The following is a 15,640-nucleotide window of genomic DNA, read 5'->3' as shown; positions in this document are numbered from 1 at the left end:
AAGATTTGGCAGATGGAGTATAATGTGGGAAAATGTGAGGTTATCCACTTTGGCAGAAATAATAGAAAAGCAAATTATAATTTAAATGGAGAAATATTGCAAAGTGTTGCAGTACAGCGAGACCTCGGTGTCCTTGTGCATGAACCACAAAAAGTTAGTATGCAGGTACAGCAAGTAATCAGGAAGGCAAATGGAATGTTGACCTTTATTGCAAGGGGGATAGAGTATAAAAGCAGAGAAGTCCTGCTACAACTGTACAGGGTATTGGTGAGGCCACATCTAGAGTAATGCGTACAGTTTTGGTTTCCATATTTAAGAATGGATATACTTGCATCCTTGGATATACTTGCAGGAGGCTGTTCAGAGAAGGTTCACTAGGTTGATTCCGGAGTTGAGGGGGTTGACTTATGAGGATAGGTTGAGTAGGTTGGATCTATACACACTGGAGTTCAGAATAATGAGAGATGATCTCATTGAAACATAAGATAATGAATGAGGGGGCTCGACAAGGTGGATGCAGAGAGGATATTTCCACTCATCGGGAAAACTTAAACTAGGTCTTAGAATATTGGGCCGCCGACTTAAAACTGAGATGAGGAGAAATTTCTTCTCTCAGAGGGTTGTAAATCTGTGTAATTCTCTGCCTCAGAGAGTTGTGGAGGCTGAGTCATTGATTATATTTAAGGCGGAGATAGACAGGTTTTTGAGCGATAAGGGAGTAAAGGGTTATGGGGATAGGGCAGGGAAGTGGAGCTGAGTCTATGATCAGATCAGCCATGATCTTATTACATAAGAACATAAGAAATTGAACAGGAGTAGGCCCCTCGAGCCTGCTCCGCCATTCAATACGATCATGGCTGATCTGATCATGGACTCAGCTCCACTTTCCTGCCCGCTCCCCATAACCCCTTATTCCATTTATCGTTTAAGAAACTGTCTATTTCTGTCTTAAATTTATTCAATGCCCCAGCTTCCACAGCTCTCTGAGGCAGCAAATTCCACAGATGTACAACCCTCCGAGAGAAGAAATTTCTCCTCATCTCTGGTTTAAATGAGCGGCCTCTTATTCTAAGATCGTGCCCTCTAGTTCTAGTCTCCCCCCATCAGTGGAAACATCCTCTTTGCATCCACCTTGTCAAAACCCTCATAATCTTATACATTTCGATAAGATCACCTCTCATTCTTCTGAATTCCAATGAGTAGAGGCCCAATCTACTTAACCTTTCCTCATAAGTCAACCCCCTCATCCCTGGATTCAATCGAGTGAACCTTCTCTGAACTGCCTCCAAAGCAAGTATATCCTTTCATAAATATGGAAACCAAAACCACACGCAGTATTCCAGGTGTGGCCTCACCAATACCTTATATAGCAGTAGTAAGACGTCCCTGCTTTTATACTCCATCCCCTTTGCAATAAAGGCCAAGATACCATTGACCTTCCTGATCACTTGTTGTACCTGCATACTATCCTTTTGTGTTTCATGCACAAATACCCCCAGGTCCCACTGAATTGCAGCACTTTGCAATCTTTCTCCATTTAAATAATAACTTGCTCTTTGATTTTTTTCTGCCAAAGTGCATGGCCTCACACTTTCCAACATTATACTCCATCTGCCAAATTTTTGTCGACTCACTTAGCCTGTCTATGTCCTTTTGCAGATTTTTTGTGTTCTCCTCACACATTGCTTTTCCTCCCATCCTTGTATCATCAGCAAACTTGGCTACGTTACACTCAGTCCCTTCTTCCAAATCGTTAATATAGATTGTAAATAGTTGGGGCCCCAGCACTGATCCCTGCAGCACCCCATTAGTTACTGGTTGCCAACGAGAGAATGAACCATTTATCTCAACTCTCTGGTCTCTGTTAGTTAGCCAATCCTCTATCCATGCTAATATATGACCCCCAACCCTGTGAACTTTTATCTTATGCAGCAACATTTTGGGCCAAAGTTTTGGCTCGAGTTGCTCCTATTTTTTTGGAGCAACTAGTTTAGTATGGAGTATCTTAGAAATCGCAATTCTTGGCATTTAGTTTACTTCAGTTCTAGTTTGTTAGAATAGTTTTGTTTCAGTACAGTTTTTTTTAAAGGGGGCGTTACCAGCCACTTACGCCTGTTTTGCAAGTTTAGGCAGCGAAAAGTTACTCCAAACTAACTTCGAACGGAGTAAGTGTCGATTTTTGCTCAGAAAAACCTTGCCTACTCTTTAGAAATTAGAAGCAGGTAGCGAGAGATGGGGGGGGGAAGAGAAGTTAGGGGATTTTACAAAGCATTAAACACTTCACTTTTACCAATAAAGAGCCATCATCAATAATAAATGATAAATAAATCAATAAATCAACCAATAAATCAATCAATAAAAAAAATAACAGTTCTACTCACCTACTCCAGCCGAAGAGCTGGTTGGGCGGGCCCCGCCACTGAGGAGGATTTCGGGCGGGGCCCACCACTGAAGAGGTTCTCGGGTGGGCCCCACCACTGAAGAGGTTCTCGGGTGGGCCCCACCACTGAAGAGGTTCTCGGGTGGGGCCCCGCCACCGAAGAGGAGTTCGGGCGGGACCCGACACCGAAGAGCTGCTGGTCGGGCAGGCCCCGCCACCGAGGAAGTAAGGGCAGTGGCGACGAGGCAGGCAGGCCACTCGGCCTGGGATAGAGGCGGCGAACAGCACAACATCCCTTTAGCCAGGGATAGGGTCACCTGGAGACAGGATGCGCTTGGAGGGCCAGGAGCTACTGCGTGCGCGGGCAGCCTCCACTGCGCACGTGCGCAGCTGCCGGCACCCTTTTTGGCCCAGAGCTGTAGCTCTGCCCCCAGCTATTTGTGCTGCACTGCATTGACTGTGCAACAGGCCTGCTGGACTCGTAGAATCGCAAGGTAAAAAATCGGCGGGCCTCTCGGAGTGCGCCGTTCTTGGAGGACATCCGAAACTTGGGCCCTTTATGTGGCACCTTGTCAAATGCCTTCTGGAAGTCCAAATACACCACATCCACTGGTTCCCCTTTATCCACTCTGTTCATTACATCCTCAAAGAACTCCAACAAATTTGTCAAAGATGACTTCCCCTTCATAAATCCATGCTGACTCTGCCTGACCGAATTTTGCTTTTCCAAATGTCCTGTTAATGCTTCTTTAATAATGGACTCCAACATTTTCCCAACCACAGATGTTAGGCTAACTGGTCTATAGTTTCCTGCTTTTGTCTGCCTCCTTTTTTAAATAGGGGCGGTCCAGTTGCAGTTTTCCAATCTGCTGGGACCTCCCCAAAATCCAGGGAATTTTGGTAAATTACAACCAATGCATCCACAATCCCTGCCGCTACTTCTCTTGACCTTAGGATGCACGCCATCAGGTCCAGGGGCTTTGTCTGCCTTTAGTCCCATTATCTTACTGAGTACCACCTCCTTAGTGATTGTGATTGTGTTAAGTTCCTTCCCCCCTATAGCTTATAGACTATCCACTGTCGGAATATTGTTAGTGTCCTCTACCATAAAGACTGATACAAAATATTTGTTCAGTTTCTGCCATCTCCATGTTCCCTGTTTCTAATTCCCCGGTCTCGTCCTCTAAGGGACCAATATTTACTTTAGCCACCCTTTTCCTTTTCATGTACCTATAGAAACTCTTGCTATCTATTTTTATATTTTGCACTAGTTTACTTTCATAGTCTATCTTCCCTTTCTTAATCATTTTTTTAGTCGTTCTTTGCTGGCTTTTAAAAGCTTCCCAGTTTTCTGACCTCCCATTAGTTTTGACCACTTTGTATGCCCTTGTTTTTAATTGGATACCATCCTTTATTTCTTTAGTTAGCCACAGATGGATATCTTTTCTTTTACACCCTTTGCTCCTCACTGGAATATATTTTTCTTGAGAGTTGTGAAATATCTCCTTAAATGTACGCCACTGTTCATCAACCGTCCTACACTTTGATCTATTTTCCCAATCCACTTTACCCAACTCTGCCTTCATACCAAATGGCCTTATCCTGCTCCTATTTTTTATGTTCTTATGATATGCTAATGAGGTTAGATGAAGAGGGTTGGGAGGAGGCTCATGTGGAGCATAAGGAGAGTTTTGATGGGGGGGGGAAGGAGAGAAGAGAGTTTTGATGGGGGGGGGAAGAGAGGAGAGTTTTGATCGGGGGGGGAAGAGAGGAGAGTTTTGATGGGGGGGGGGGAAGAGAGGAGAGTTTCGATGGGGGGGGGGGAAGAGAGGAGAGTTTTGATGGGGGGGGGAAGAGAGGAGAGTTTTGATGGGGGGGGGAAAGAGAGGAGAGTTTTGATCGGGGGGGGAAGAGAGGAGAGTTTTGATGGGGGGGGGGGAAGAGAGGAGAGTTTTGATGGGGGGGGGAAAGAAAGGAGAGTTTTGATGGGGGGGGGAAAAGAGAGGAGAGTTTTGATCAGGGGGGGAAAGAGAGAGGAGAGTTTTGATCGGGGGGGAAGAGAGGAGAGTTTTGATGGGGGGGAAGGAGAGAGGAGAGTTTTGATGGGGGGGAAGAGAGGAGAGTTTTGATGGGGGGGGAAGAGAGGAGAGTTTTGATGGGGGAGGTGGGGGGAAGAGAGGAGAGTTTTGATCGGGGGGGGGAAAGAGAGAGGAAAGTTTTGATGGGGGGGAAGAGAGGAGAGTTTTGATGGGGGGGAAGGAGAGAGGAGAGTTTTGATGGGAGGGGGAGAGTTTTGATGGGGGGGGAAGAGAGGAGAGTTTTGATGGGGGAGGTGGGGGGAAGAGAGGAGAGTTTTGATGGGGGGGGGGGAAGAGAGGAGAGTTTTGATGGGGGGGGGAAGAGAGGAGAGTTTTGATGGGGGGGGGGGAAAGAGAGGAGAGTTTTGATCGGGGGGGGGAAAGAGAGGAGAGTTTTGATCGGGAGCGGGGGGGGATGCTAACTGTGTAGCCAGTAATTTTAATGAGCTTACTCAAGACTTTCCTTATCCCTGTTGATGAACATACTTTCCTACATAAGAACGTAATAATTACGAGCAGGAGGTACTTCTATTTTTTATTTGGATATTTTGAAAAAATTATGTAAATATGTTTTGTCTCTTTACTTCTTTTATTTTTGTAGTTTAAGCTTCCATGAATGCTTCTGTTGTATAGTAAATTAACTTTGCGAAGTTTGTCAGTCCTGTATAGCTGTTTGATCCTATTCACATTCATTAGTCAAGTCATTAGTACCTACCTGCGCTGATTTCTTAACTCTCTGTGCAGCCACAAGTGGCCACATACGCTGGCCTAAGTTAGTGTGGAGTAACTATTAGCTGTCCAAACTGGCTTAAATGGCCAAAACTGGCGTAGGTGGCTGATAACACCCTCTTTTGAACAAAACTAAACTAAACGAAAAAAATCCTAACGAATTCACTTACACTGGCGCAAATAAAAATATACAAAATGGGGATTTTTAAGATACTCCAGAAAAATCGAGTTGCTCAAAAAAAACAGAGCAACTCCTGGCCAATGGGGCCCAACTTTGGCCCAGACACTTACGCCAGCTTTGGCCATTTATGTCACTTTGGCCAGCTAAAACGTACTCCAAATCCACTTAGGTCAGCGTATGTGGCCAGCTCTGAAAAACCTCGCGGCAGTGAAGAAAAAGCAGACATTAGGGCAGGGATAGGAGAGGGAAGGGAACTGGAGAGATCCTCAACAACCAAGCAGCAAACATTGCAAGGAAAAGCTCAAACAATTAAAATACTAATAAAAATGAAGTAAATCCTACCGGAGAAATGCGAGCTGCTGGCTGCGATGTAACGGGGCGTGGAGGGGGGATAGCCAGAGAGAGAGAGAGAGATACAAAACACTTTTCTCCCCCACCCAAACATTCTTTCTCTCCCCCCCCCAAAACTCTCCTCCTCCCCCCGCCCCCCAATACACACTTTCTCTCCCCCTGCTACCAAAACTCTCCTCCTCTCCCCAGCCCCCCGCCAATCAAAACTCTCAAGCACAACCAATAAATAAAAAATAGAACCGAAGTCCTACCTCGCCGGGAACTCAGCGGGCCGGCCGGCCGGTGCGGGAGGCCACTCGGCCGGGGATAGGGTACAGCGAGATCGGGGCATCCCTTCGGCCAGGGATAGGGGCTGCGAGCATCGGGTCCTGCTCACAGCCCGCAGGACAAGCTGGGAGGGCAGGAGCATGCGTGCAGACTTCACTGCGCATGCGCGTAGGTGCCGGCACTGTTTTTGGCACTGACCAGTTGCTCCGCACCCCCGCTCCCCCTTCAGAATGCACGCCACGCCGGGACTCCAGGGACTCAGAAGAGCAGCCAGGATGGAGCCCCTTTATTCCGGCACCCTTTCCAGCGCCATCCTCTTTGGCATTTACCTATACCTCATTCCTGTTGCCTGGTGTCCATCAATTCATGACTGCCACCTCAGGCTTGACATAAAGGTATGGAGCCTTGACTATTTACTCAATCTCAAGCTGAACTTCTTTCTCCACGTTCAATCCGCTACCAAAGGCACTTTATTTCACCTCTGAAAAACTGCCTGTCTCTTCCCCGATCACCCCCGTGCTGCTGACAAGATCCTTACCCATGCGTTTACCCCCTTGAAGCTCGACTTCTGTGATACTTGACTTACCAGCCTCCACCCTCCAAAAGCTACAGCTTATCAAGAATGCTACGGCTCATGTCCCCATGCACAAAATGTCCTTCACCTCCCCCCCCCACCCCCCTTCACATCCATCATTTCCAAGCTCCACAGGCTTCCCATACCCCAGCGGATTGATTGCAAGATCATAGAATGGATCACAGCACAGAACAGAAGGAGGCCATTCGGTCCATCGGGTCTGTGCTGGCTCTTCCAAAGAGCAATCCAGTTAGTCCCACTCCCCGCTCTTTCCCCATAGCCCTCCAATTCCCTTTTTAAAGCTACCATTGAATCTGTATCCACCACTCTATCTGGCAGTGCATTTCAAATCCTAACCACTCGTTATGTAAAAATGTTTCTCCTCGTGTCACCTCTGTTTCTTTTGCCAATCACCTACATCTGTGTTATCTACCCTTCAGCCATTGGAAATCATTTCTCTTTATTTACTCTGTCTAAACACTTCATGATTTTCAACACCCCTATCAAATCTCCTCTTAGCCTTCTCTGCTCCAAGTAGAACAACCTAGCTTCTCCAGTCTATCCACATAACTCTAATCCCTCATGCCTGGAAACATTCTAACAAATCTCTTCTGTACGTCTCCAAAGCCTTCACGTCCATCTCCACCCTTGCCTCAGCTCATCTGTTGCTGAAACCCTCATCTATGCCTTTGTTACCTCTAAACTTGACTATTCCAACGCACGCCTGGCTGGCCTCCCACATTCTACCCTATCAAGTCCAGTTCAGCCATCACCCCTGTGCTTGCTGACCTACATTGGCACCCGGTTAAGTAATGCCTCGATTTCAAATTTCTCATCCTTATTTTTAAATCCCTCCATGGCCTCACCCCTCCCTCTCTCGAATCTCCTCCAGCCCCACAGCCACCGTCCCACCCCCTCTCCCCGACCCCGAGATATCTGCTCTCCTCTAATTCTACCCTCTTGACCATCCCTGATTATAATCGCTCAACCATGTGTGACTGTGCTTTCTGTTGCCTGGGCCCTAAGCTCTGAAACTCCCTGCCTAAACCTCGCTGTCTCTCTACCTCTCTTTCCTCCTTTAAAGACACTCCTTAAAACATACCTCTTTGACCAAGAACTGCCCTAATTTCTCCTACTATGGCTCAGTGTCAAATCCTGTGAAGTGCCTTGGGACGTTGTACTACGTAAAAGCTGCTATATAAATACAAGTTGTTGCTTTTGTTGTTGTTGTCGTTCCTGAAGTGTGGTGCCCAGAATTGGTCACAATGGGGCCCAGCTGGGGCCAAACTGGTGTTTTATATATAGCTTTACATAGAAATATAGAAACATAGAAAATAGGTGCAGGAGTAGGCCATTCGGCCCTTCGAGCCTGCACCACCTTTCAATAAGATCATGGCTGATCATTCACCTCAGTACCCCTTTCCTGTTTTCTCTCCATACCTCTTGATCCCTTTAGCCGTAAGGGCCATATCTAACTCCCTCTTGAATATATCCAATGAACTAGCATCAACAACTCTCTATGGTAGGGAATTCCACAGGTTAACAATTCTCTGGGTGAAGAAGTTTCTCCTCATCTCAGTCCTAAATGGCTTACCCCTTTTCCTTAGATTGTGACGCCTGGTTCTGGACTTCCCCAACATCGGGAACATTCCTCCTGCATCTAACCTGTCCAGTCCCGTCAGAATTTTATATGTTTCTATGAGATCCCCTCTCATCCTTCTAAACTCGAGTGAATACAGGCCCAGCCGATCCAGTCTCTCCTCATATGTCAGTCCTGCCATCCCAAGAATCAGTCTGGTGAACCTTCGCTGGACTCCCTCAATAACTTCCTGGCCTTCTTTACTCGATGCCTCTATTTATAAAGCTCAGGATCCTCACCCTTATTTAGAATCACCCACACCTGCGATCTACTCTAACCACAAGTCCCCATACATAACCCCCATTCCGTGCGCCTTCTAGTTCATCATCAGCATCTATTCCTTCAGCCATCACACTCCATCAATAATCTTTCTGCCTCGTTATTCCTCCAGTTGCTTTGAAAAGCCTCCTCAAAAGCCTTCACCTTAAGCATACGTTTTGCTTTGCCCTAACTTTTGTATCCCCTTTCTGTCCTGATTGCTCCTTCAGCCCTGTAAAATGTTCTGAGATATTGTTCTCGACATAAAAAGTGCGATAGAAAAATAACTTATATTCTCGTTCTGACCTTTCACTGTGTCCTTAACCAAAATGGCATAAATGATTCTTGAAAGAAGATACTTATTCTAAATGCAATGAAATAATGTATGATTGTTTGCTTCTGTGAGCAGAAGCTCACTTAACCTTGCACCCCCTAAAAGCACATAGACTATTAAAAGAAGCATGGAGAAAATGCAATCTGTGCTGTGCCCCGCTCTGACCCCATCTGAACATTTCCCATCTCTCTTTTACAAGAATGGGCACTCTGCCTCCACCCAAAATGCATTTGTTTTACACAGTATTACACAGCTACTGTCCTACAAGACAATCATTTATGTATTTATTTGCATTTCATGTATTCCCACATGCTGTGCTGTCTGCCAATAATTTATGACTGATCTGCACCCTGCCTGCCCTTCAGCATTTTTGCTTAATCTCTGCAACACAGATTTACAGCAACTTGTCATCAATAATACAAAAATGTGCATGCGCCTTAACAAATTTCAGAGCCTAAAATGTGGTCATGCAAAACTGAAATTAAGGCAATTGCACAGAGAATTTTTACCAATTCACCCCAATATACCGACGTTTATTTCAAGCATTCACTTCTTTCCCTTTATTTATGTTGCTGCACCAGAAAAACTCTGAAGAAGTCTCCAATTAAACATTCTAGCGTATGGCTTCAACCCTTGCCTTGGCTGAAAGCTGTACTTTCAAACTCATGTTCTCGGTGGTCAGAGCCGATTGATTGTACCCTTGAAAGATGTCCTGCAACAATTGGCAGCTTGTTAACGAGTTTTGTAAGAGAATTATCAACAGCGGCAAAATAATCAGACGGACAACTACTTCAACAGAAACCTGATGCCTCTCACAAGTCCAACAGATTCTCAGAGCAGAAAAGAAAAACAAGTTATTTATGACCTATTATAAATATGCCAAATCATATATATTTAAAGTGTAATGAAACAGCAATAATATACCTCCCCGTGTAACGCAACAGTAAATTGGCAGTTTGATTATTTAATCTATCTATCTCTATGGGCCCAAGTTTCCACATGATTTGCTCCTGATTTTTAGGAGCAACTGGTGGAGAATGGAGTATCTTAGAAATCGCAATTCTCCACATTTAAGTTTTCTGTAGTTCTAGTCATTTCGAACAGTTTCACTTTTGAACAGAATTTTTTTTTCAAAAGGGGGCGTGTCCGGCCGCTGACGCCTGATTTCAAAGTTTCCACGGTGAAAACGTACTCCAAACTAACTTAGAATGGAGCAAGTGAAGATTTTTGTAGGCCTGAAAAAACCTTGTCTACACATTAAAAAATCAGGCGCAGGTTATAAATTAGGCGTCCAGAACGAGGTGGGGGGGGGGGGGAGGGGGGAAGGGAAGTCATTAAATTCTACAATAAATCCTTATTTATACTTATACAAATATTATACAAATAATTCCAACCTGAATAAAAATTTATAAGCAAAGAAAAGATTAAAGAAACCATGTTCCTACCTGTGTGAAAGTGCTTCAGGCAGGGAGAATGCTGCAGGAAGCCTCACAAGTTGAGGCAGCCGTTCCCGACGGCTGGGGGGGGGGGGGGGGGGGGAAACGCAGTGAGGGCCCGACCGACCGACGGCAGCAGCCGTTCCCGACGGCGGGGGGGGGGGAGGCTGCAGGAAGCCTCAGAAGTTGAGGCAGCCATTCCCGACGGCAGGGGGGGTGAGGCCCCCCTGCCGTCAGTCGGGCCCGTCGAGAAACGGCTGCCTCAACTTCTGAGGCTTCCTGCAGCCTTCTCACTGTTGTAAGAAGCCTCAGTGCTGATCTTGGAAGGGCAGTGTGCTTTTATTAAAAAATGATAAAAAATGAACAGCTGCAAAGAACTACAAAAATGGCCAAGTGCCAATGTTTCCTTCACACTGCGCGTGCGCAAACGCTCCAACGTGCACGCGCAGGGTTGCCGGCACGAAAAAAACTCATTTAAATGGTACCCGCCCCCTCCTACTTACAAAATTGGCGCGAGTGTAGGCTCCGCCCCCTGGGCGCCGCGCCAAGCTGACATCGAGCTGCAAAGCGCTCGAGAATAGCGCATTTTTTTTCAGGCGCCGTTTTCAGCGCGAAAAACGGGTGCCCAGCTCGGAGGGGCGTCTGTTTTGCCGCGTGTGGAAACTTGGGGCCTAAATGTCCAAGTCCAGTACTGGGCTTAAAAGTGATGTAACTCCTTCCTTTTAAATATCACCAATATATTGATTCCTTGCTTAACACTCAAGGACATAAATACATGGTTAGCTTTCATAGAAAAGAGTCATATCACTTGACTCTTTTCAATGCATCTGTAGGTGATTCAAGGTATAATGTAAGTTGTAACAGTAATATTGATAGCCAGATGCATTTATTAGAACTCTGGCTATGCACACTGTGCGCCCCCACCCCCCGCCCTCCAGCTTCCAAACCTCTAGCCAGAAGGAAGTGTTCTGTTAGGATGATATGTGCACTCAAACTGCAATGACCTGCAAAGCACCATGGGTACTGCTTCCCCATAGGTTGTTTGTGAAAGTGCTATCCCATTATCCCCTACCCCCCACAGCTACAGAAATCGATTGCCCAGGGTTGCTGTTAGGTCACGGAAATTGATAACCCTTACATGCTTCACTCATGTTAGTCTGCCTGTGTCGGCCAGATAGTGCACTTTGTAAATTAAACCTCCAAAGGCAAATATATTGTAAGTAGCTAGTTATCTTTCTGGTACTGAAATTGAACAATACAGGGATTATAGTAACAGAAATTACATTTTCTGTAATGGGGTTTAATAATATCACAAATCTCTCCCATAGGCTTTCTCGCCCGTCCCCTCTCTAAGTGAACAGGGTTTGTTAATGTAGGTGATGTCAACATTGAAGCCCAATTTAATCATTAAAATGGATTATGGTTGTAATCAAAGCTGTAAAATATTAATCTCTGACACTTATTGAAAGAACAAATACTTTTATCTGCTAACTGGTAACCTGCAGAACATTGGGAACTGGTTCTGGCTATTTTCTGCTTTTTCACATCAAAGAGAGTAGAATTTCCGACTACAAACATCCATCTAAAATATTTAGACAATTAATTAGATACAGTTAGTTTTAATGGCTATTGAATTTCGATATCCCAGCAAAATTTCAGTGCTGTAAGTATATGAAGTCTGATTTACACTGTGCTGACATGCAGCAACAAATCGTGCCTTGTTACCAGGTTTTATTGTGTGGCTCTACATTTTGAATTGAAAGGGTTCGTTTTCTCTGTTGGGGGATGAATGGAAAAAAATATGCAATTTTAGGGTAATGGCTGTCAGTGGACCAAGGCTCTGTGGAGTGCACCCAACGGTAATCTGAAGTCAAGAAACCAAAAATACAATAACTATCCATTTGTTATCAGGGATGCAGGACTTCAGTTACATGGAGAGACTAGAGAAGCTGGAGTTGTTCTACTTAGACCAGAGAAGGTTAAGGGGAGATTTAATAGCTGTGAAGGGTTTTCAAAAAATAAATAAAGAGAAATGATTTCCACTGGCAGGGTGGTCGGTAGCCAGAGGACAGATTTAAGGTGATTGGCAAAAGAGCCAGAGGTGAGATGCGGACGTTTTTTCTTTACGCAGCGCGTTGTTGTGATCTGAAATACTTTCAAAAGGGAATTGGATAAATATTTGTAGGGGAAAAAAATTGGAGGGATGTATGGAAAGAACAGGGGAATGGTACTAATTGGATAACTCTTTCAAAGAGGCAGCACAGGCATGGTGGTCATAATGACCTCCTTCTATGCTGTATCGTTCTATGATAATAATATTTCAGATTATTTATGTTAAGGTAAACTAAGTGCAATAGAATAATAAATATATTAAATATGCCTTGCTTACCAGGAGTAGGGGATTTTAAGGAATTAGAACACTATTCTTTCTCGTATGGAACTTGGGTTTGAATTCTGGGTACACATTTATCTGAAAGTCTCTTCTCTCTAATGAATGAGTTGAGTTGGGCAGTCTTGGCTCAATTTCTGAAACAGCGCCCAGAATTTGACAGTGATTTTTAATCTGAATGAACAGAAGAATGGCTGATGTGGGATGTGAAAATGTCCTGACATGAAGATTAGAAATGAACCTAGAAATTATAGATCCACTTATCCCAATATTGTTAGTGTAGAAAATGCTTAACAGTATCAAACAGCATACAGGTCGTATGGAATAGAAGCACTGTTTGGGTATAGTGAGTGAGCTGTTCTGTTCTGGACCCCCTCGGGCTCCAAGGCTGCAGTTGTGCTAGATTATGTAGCACAGCGAGGAAGACCGAAGTGACACTACAGCTGGGATTCACCATCTCCCAGACTAGGGGGAGCTGTGCACACAGAGCTGCATTGTGGTGGTTATGTTTTTAATGTTTGTGAAAAATTGAGTGGCAGCATTTGATGTCTCATGACATTAAACGATGCAACACACCGTTTATAAAGTGACCAGGAAGTCTCACTCAGACTACTTTCTAAACCGAATTTGAACCAGGTTAGAGACAGTTGTGAAGCTGTAGTGTGTGAGATGATTTCCCGGAGGAGGTCACATACCACTTGAGTTTAACACGTTCAGGAATCAGATTGAAAACTGCCTTCTGAATTACTCTGACACTTTTGTGTGGATGAAACCGCTTTGTATAAATATGAAAGTGGCAGTATAGCTGCAGTCTTAGTTATGAGGAATCATAGAGCTGTACCTGTTTTCATTAGAAGGGAAAGGAGATTGAAGGAGAATGTGAACCCGTGTTGAAGAAAGATAAAAGACTTGTATTTATATAGCAGTTTTCATGACTTCAGGATGCCTCAAAGCACCTTACAGCCAATGATATACTTTGTGAAGTGTGGTCACTGTTGTAATGTAGGAAACACAGCAGCCAATTTAAGCACAGCAAGCTCCCACAAACAGCAATGTAATAATGATCAGATAATCTGTTTTTGAGAATTTGATTGAGGGATAAATATTGGCTATGACACCGGGGTAACTACCCTGCTCTACTTCGAAATAGTGCTATGGGATCATTTACGTCCACCTGAGAGAGCAGACGGGGCCTCAGTTCATCTGAAAGACGGCATCTCCGACAGTGCAGCACTCCCTCAGCAATGCACTAATGTGTCAGTCTAGATTTTTGTGCTCAAGTCCCTGGAGCGGGACTTGAATCTACAATCTTCTGACTAAGATTGCAAGAGTGCTACCCACTGAGCATTTATATAGCGCTTTTTTGCCTCTTCAGACCTATTTCAAAGTACTTCACGGCCAATGAATTACTTTTGAAGTGTAGTCACTGGTGTTAAGCAGACAAACATGAGAGCCATTTGAACACCTAAGTCTGCTACCTGGCTATGGAAACTGGATTTAACTGCATAAGTACCAGGAGCCAGGCAGCGACTAGAATCCAAATGGAAAGAACAATAGGTGTCAGTCGTGGTTCAGTGGTAACACTCTCACCACTGAGTCAGGAGGTCATAGGTTCAAGCCCCAATCCATGGACTAGAGCACATAAGCTAGGTTGATACCACAGTGTACTGCTGAGGGAGTGCTGCACTGTTGGAGATTCCGTCTTTCAGACGATATGCTAAATCGAGGCCCCAACAATGGCTACATTTCAAAAGTACTTTATTGACTGCAAAGTGCGTTGGGATGTTGCGAAAGATGCTATATAAATGCAAGTTCTTGTATCCTTTAATGGTATAAAATCAGCTTTACATGACAGCATATCTAAAACATGTGCAGTGTGGTTCTCCTGATGGCCTAGTAGATAATGGAACGTTCTGCTGTAGAATCAAGTCACATAGACCAGCAGATGGATCAGATAAATCAGAAGATCCCAGGTTCAATTCTAGTTTACACTGAGTTAGCTGCCCTCAGCAAGGGCAGTAGGTGCAGCGCTATGAATCCCTAGGCTCGGCAGCGGGGGGGAAATCAGCTCCGCTTCCCATCCCTGATTGTTGCACAGTGATCATGTGTGGTCATCAGGTGAGAACCAGGTCAGCCGTGGTCCCCTCCACACTCGCATTTTTCTTTACGCCTCTGTGAAGCACTGTGGGAAGTTTTTCTACTTTAAAGGTGCAATATAAATACAAAGTCTTCTGGCTGAATAACTGATGGCACTCGCTTGCACATAAAGAATGGCTGCCTAAGTCAGGGGGCCAAAGACTGAGGTACAGTTGGTGACCAAAGAGCAATGTCCCAACAAGTGTCAGGAAAGGAGAGCGGGGAAGGGGTAGGGGGCAAAATACATTAAATCTATAACTCAGTCAGATAATTGGAACAAATAGAACTTGACAGATGTAGTGGACATTGAGTTAAGGACAAGGTTGGTTTTTGAACTATAAAGTGTTTTGCAACTTCTCTCCTATGTAAATGAGCTGAACTATTGCAATTGTGCAATGGCCAGTTTAAACCTTGTTAAACCAACATTTAAAAGGTGACAGTGACACTTTAAATTGAAAGAGCGTGTCTCACTTTTTTAAAGATCAGTGGCAAGGAGCTGAGAAAAATCTCATTGTAATATCTTTTTGTTTCCTTCTATTTTTGTTTGCATATTTCTGTTCAAACATGGAAGTATTGATGACATCATCTGGGAATTAGCCTGGAGCGTGAGGGAGCTGAATTAACACACAGTTGAAATGAAAAGAACACTAAAGCACCCTTGTTAATGACTGTATCTACTGATGGTAATTCAGTTGCCTCACACATGTCAAGCTTGGCACCAGTGACTGCTCCAAGCTCTTTCCCCGACGATGCCAATGCCATTCAGTATTTAAACCGAATTATATATCTGGACTGTATTTCTCGCCCAACAGAACAGAAAAAAGTTCTTAAAATGTTACCATTGGTTGTCATTTTTCTTTGCAGTTACTGATAGGGAGATTCAATCAA

The 15,640-nt window shown here is 44.6% G+C and overlaps 1 protein-coding gene across 3 annotated transcripts in view; it reads right to left on the bottom strand.

The window, feature by feature from the left end:
* The window catches only part of meis1a (Meis homeobox 1 a), a 272,321-nt gene that overhangs the window by 102,480 nt on the left and 154,201 nt on the right, over positions 1–15,640 (bottom strand). The window lies entirely within an intron of this gene.

Source organism: Pristiophorus japonicus, chromosome 9 (genome assembly GCF_044704955.1).
Source record: "Pristiophorus japonicus isolate sPriJap1 chromosome 9, sPriJap1.hap1, whole genome shotgun sequence".
In the NCBI taxonomy this organism is placed as follows: domain Eukaryota; kingdom Metazoa; phylum Chordata; class Chondrichthyes; family Pristiophoridae; genus Pristiophorus; species Pristiophorus japonicus.
Note: the sequence above shows the minus strand (reverse complement) of the source record. Positions and strands in the feature narration are given on the sequence as shown.